The following is a 5,871-nucleotide window of genomic DNA, read 5'->3' on the forward strand; positions in this document are numbered from 1 at the left end:
GTGTATAAAATATTTTCTGTTGGCCATGATTGTATTGTACCTCTTGGTTCCTCTAGGAAACCAGGGAATCATCAGTAAAAAAGTGATAAGCAATGCAAAATCCATAAGCAATTTATTTGAATGATCATTTAACATCTGTTAATTTTCTTCTGCCTAGAAAGGAATGAAAGTAAGTGTTTCTGAGGGGAATGGAGATGAAAACGGTAATACAAAAGTGTAAGAATTTCTTAGAGAAGCTAGCAAGACATTAGTTCTGAAAATAAATTAGTGTTAGAAGATTTAATGTATAAAATTTCATGTAAAATGGAACATATCCTAATACCAACCTTCAGACCACAATACCTGACATAACCTATTGAATTTCTTTTGCATAAAATGATTTTGCTGTAATCATTTATTTCTTAAGTGAGAAGTTTTGTAACAGCTCATAAAATCATATTTTAAACCCCATCTTTAAGCTGCTGATTTTTGGTGTACCAGACTGAATATTTATCATCTAAACTGATGCCTAAAGTAAACTATAACAAAGCATTTCCATTCCATTAAGTATAGCCTCTGGGACAGCTTTAAATACAGCAGATAGCCCAAAAGTACAAACCACTGTTGCAGAACAGTTCAAACAGTGTACATATTTGAAAATGTCAGGAGAATGTAGGTACCTAGGCCATAACTATTCCAAATTGGAATTGGACAGGCACTGAAATTTATGGCCCCATTGTTAAATATTGTGTGAGTTTTTAAGTGTTGACTGATTCATTTTACAGGCGTTCTGAGTGATAAAGTATCAACACATAGCTTCTCTCAACTGCTTCCCCACACAAGTACAGTATTAAATAGAGGGCTGATTTTGTTCCATGCTGGAATTAACAGCTCTCCTTTTCAGTCTGACTGCCACCTACATACTTGTTGGCCATTCTCCTTTGGATTGTGAGTTCTCAATCTTCCAAGTCTTACTTAAGAAAGCAGAAGGAGGCCTCTGTCAGATTTTTATCAGGTATTCCATGTTCAGTTTTGCTACTTATGTAAGCTACAATTTTAGTCAGTCTGTTCAGTGTTTGTTACTTAAAAGGCTTTATGTTTTTGCAGTTCTTTTTATTTTCATTTCTCTCCAGGGAAAGTTCCATATTACACTTCAGGATTCCTACAGAAGTCTTTAAAAAGTATATTGTGGAGGAGGTCATGCTTTATGAAACTATGAAGATTTTTTCAAATTAGCTGGATTTACTAATACTGGAGGCAGTGTTATCAAAATTTTAAAGTAATTTCAGATGGAGTATTTAACAGTGTCCTTTGTAAGTGAAGTTTCAGAACTACAGGCTTAATTAAGTATGATCACATTCCAGAATGTGACTGTAATATTAAGAGTCTGTATGGTACTGACCTATGAGAAACTAACAGCAGAGAAGCTTCCTGCCTGAAGCAGAACTGCAGGGGGGAGGTGGTTTGTGTGCAGACATATCAGTGCATGTGTAATATAATGCATGTAAATTAAATGGTGAGCTATAGGAATGCCTTTCAAAAAACAATTATTAACTTGATTACAAGTATTGGGAAAAATGTCGGATACAAATATTTAGATACTGCTGACAAATGTTGTTTTTAATGTGAGGTTTTAGATGTACTAGCATAGGGCCAAAAGTTAGCATTTAATTCTGTGGTATTCCAAATTATTGATCTTTGGTTTTCTTTATGTCAACTGTAAAATAGGAGCCCAATACAAAAAGAATGAGAACACAAATTCAGAGGAAGTTAAATTTACAAAAGATCAAGTGTCGTTTCTGTTGTTGTAAAGTCTTTGTGCTAATGTTTTGATTGAGATTGGAAAGTGCCCATGCTTATATAAAGTGTAATTCTTGCGTACTTTTACAATATCCTTTGTCGTGCGGTTTATGGAATTAGAGCCTGAGCCAGGATATCTGGGTTAGGAAAACCTAGACTTTTATGCCAAGTTTCTAAACCACCAAAGCATCCTGGTACTGACAGCAACCGTTTTTCACAATCACCTCAGTATCTATTTTTGAACATTGGAATTTTAACCAAGTTAGTTGGGAAAAGGAGCAGTACTTTTTTCTTACTGCATCATCACCTTTCAGTGCACAGCTGTAGTAACAAGAGAACTGGACAAAACATGAATTTCCATTAGATATTTCACTATCAATCAAGAAAAGAGTATTAGTGCTGCCAGCAGAGCTCTCCTTGGCTTACAAGAGTATTGGAACAGTCTCATTATAGACACTGTTGTAATGCCCTAAATGATCTCAGAATAGGAAACTTATTTATAAGAGCATTGAAAACAAACTTGAAAGAGGGAAGACATGTGCCAGGGGAGAAAAATAAATTGCATTCTTCACAGAATGAGAGTGGGCACAGAAGTGATTGCAGAAGAAAACAGAAGAAATACTTAAAATCCCACATGGAATGAGAGCAGGGCAGTGACTGGAATGAGGTTATCTAATTTCCTTAGAACCTTGAAAGTGATGAGAAAAAATGCTGGGTTTTATGGCAGAAGATTACAGCAGGATAGGAGAGGTGGAAAGGAATACCAGAATGGCAGGGAAAAAAAGCATAACTTTTTTTTAATGCAGACTGGAACAAATAGGAGTTACAGCACAGGAGAAAGTTAACCTAGTTGACAAAATGACAGCAGAATCTTAAGTTTAGCTATAAAAGGGAAGCAAAAAAAAATATACAAGTTGATGGCATTCTGAAAATGGAGAGTAGGTCCTCTCATCCTAAGAATCTATGCTTATTAAATATGTCATATTTATTAAGTAATTAAAATTGACTTGATGGGCCCTTTTGGAGAACTTGGGAGGTTGCATAAGTTACTGCTTAGTATCTGCAGAGAACTACAGAGGTCTGTTTGCCTTAAAATGCTATCTGGTGATTTTGTGCTTTCCTTCCTGTTTTGATTTGCCTCCCCATTTTCAGTGCCTGTGTTCAATCTGTGGTGTTCCCGTAGCTGGGAGGAGGTTCTGTAGTTTAATACAATGCTAAATCTGATTGTTCTAGTTTAATACAATGCTAAGTCTGAGTGATAGCCCACATGTTTAGGCATTCTTGAGTAATTTGCAAAGATTATCTGGTCTGGGTTTTAGCTGGTATGTGCTATAAAGAAAGAGGTAGTCATTGCTCTTCCCTTCTTTGAAGACCTTCAGAGTCTCCTTGGCAGCAGTATCTACAACATCTAAAGACGGATATATGGAAATTAACTCTACTCAGAGCTATTTCACAGAGCTATTTCACATGTCAGAGCCCAACACACTAATCTGTAGAAGTTTGGAGACCTCCAGCATAGTAGTTTATGCAATTGTAAACTTTCTTTAGTCTCAATTAGCCCATCTGTAAAATGGGATTATTTAGATTTAACACTTATTAATATAGTCAGGAGTTTTGTAATTCTGACAAGTAATGAGAGGACAAGGGCTGATCATTATAATAATAAATATAATAATAAATATAATTTCCAGGTGAGGCAGAGAAGGTGGTTTTTTAGCTGTTTGATGGTTGGTGGGTTTTTTTGTTTGTTTTGTTTTGGGTTTGTTTTGGGTTTTTTGCTGTATCTCAACCCACTAGTTGTTTTCCATCTTGTTTTCTGTCCCACTGGAAAGGGGAGTGATAGAGTGGGTTGGTGGGCACCTGATGTCCCACCATGGTCAACCCACTACACAAAGACATGGAAAAAAACTTGATAGGATAATTTAGGGAATAATGGGCAGAAATTAGAAGATTTTAGATATGGAAATGGTAAATGACAGGCAGGAATATATAAAGTAGTAGCATCTAATAAAAATCTTAAAAATGTTGAATTTATCAGAGGTCCAAAATAACCTCCATTCTACAAAACTGAAATAAGATTAAATGCAGTAATAAGAACCTTTAATGGAATTAAATTTATTTAAAAAAAAAAAAAAGCTGTGATCAATTTTAGACCTGCTATTTTTAACCACAGGACTAAGCAAGAGAATACTTCAGATGGTGAACAAAAGCCTTGGAAGTTCATATATGGGTATGGTAGCATAAAGTATATTTCCTCCTTGCCCTTTCATTCTTCCCATCATTGCGAGTGGTTTGAGACACAGAGTTTTTATAAAATGAATGCAATTAATTTAATTTACTTAAAATGAAATAATGCTTGATATAAGGCTCTAAAAATACTGGAATGGAAATGGATTAACATGAGAATTGAAAAATGGATTAAAGCTGGTGGAAAAAGAGATTGCAGTAAGTTCTAAATTATTTTCACAATAAAAAAAAATAGAAATGGAGAGAGATCAGCCTAGGGACACATCCTCTTTCACGTATCAGTGACTTAGGTTGAGGTCACCATCTAAGTCAGATGTAATTTGTGGGTGAGATAAAGTTAGGAAGTGTTGCAAGACCTGCAGAGAACTGGGGAAGATCATGTGATTTTAACTGAAGATTTGGGGTGAAACTGAAAACACAAAACAAGTTAATTCATTTGGATTCTAACAAGACAGTGGTTTTTTAATAAAAATTAGGATAGTGGAAGCAGAAACAATCTTGTTCATAATGTGCATTTAATATGCATTGGATGAGTTTGTATCAGTACAAAAAGTACATTGTCACTTACTGGTTTGATTCTGATCATTGTTGATGAAAGTTATTTACCAGTATGAGATGCAAAGAAGGGCTACTGAGATGATGCAAATTTTATTTATTGAAAAAATATTAACCATGGGTACAGAATCGCTTTCTTAATGATGAAACATTTATTTTAAGACATCTTGATAAATTTGTGGATTGGATTGCAAGACTGAAATTATTCTAGGGTTAAAATTTTGATTTGTCAAGGGCTTTTGGGAAGGTTTTTCTGGCTTTTGCTAAACCCTGAGTAATTAGTCCATCTTCCAAAAAACCTGGAGATGTTAGTTTTGAAAAAGGTGTTGCAGAACTTGAGACATCGTGATTACCTGATTTCTCCCAGTGTTTTCCAGTGGGAAAATGTTTTCCACATTATTTTATCTGTATCAGGCCTAATGTTTGCTACAATGCATTGTAAGCATTTTTGTGAATAATAGTGAGCGTGGGGTAGAATGAAGAGATATTTATAGATTGTATTAATTCAATACCTAATGTGGGTTTGCTTGTGACTGTAAAAGAATATCCACAGTTAGCATACTTCTCAATGCAAACACCTTTTCAATTTGCAGTATGAAAAGCTTTTAAAGCTTTTCAAAGATTGATGTGTATAGCTTATTGTTAAAAAACGACACTGTTCAAGATAGAGTCCATATTTCTTGGTGTGAATTCAGCTTTGAAGGAATGAGCCCATACTGAAATCTCTGTAAGCTGCTGTAAAAAACAGCAATATTTCTTTTGTGCTGAAGTTAATCAAGTGTATCTGTACAGTCTTGGGAAAAATACTTCATTCAGTGTCAATACTAAATCTGTGTTTGTAAAACAGGCATGCAGGTACTCATAACTGCTGCACTTCAGCTCAACAGCTTTTAGTAACAGAAACCACACACATCTGGCCTTCATCCTACACTTACTTGCCTGAGTAACTCCATCCATTTGAATGGTCTTCGTGAGGCAGTAAGAGTGCTCATGTACATAAGTGTTTGCTGTGTTCAGAAAGCTTTGCTTGCTGTTGAGTAAAATACAAGAACAATAGCAATGGCATTAATGGATCCAGGTGTGGTATGCTGATAGCTCTCCAGAGTGGAGGTTCTAATCTCGTAATCTTTATACTGACATTTTTTTCAGCCATTTTTCTGAAACTCTCTATTAAGACTTAGATTTAAAGCAGTTTCTCGAAAATTTGGCATCAAATGACAGAAGTACTTTGCAAGGATAGTATGCTTTACCATTCTGAATCTTGGTAGGTTCCTTCATCATCACTCCAAA

The sequence above is a fragment of the Passer montanus genome, unplaced genomic scaffold (genome assembly GCF_014805655.1).
Source record: "Passer montanus isolate IOZ18808 unplaced genomic scaffold, ASM1480565v1 scaffold2, whole genome shotgun sequence".
Classification (NCBI taxonomy): Eukaryota; Metazoa; Chordata; class Aves; order Passeriformes; family Passeridae; genus Passer; species Passer montanus.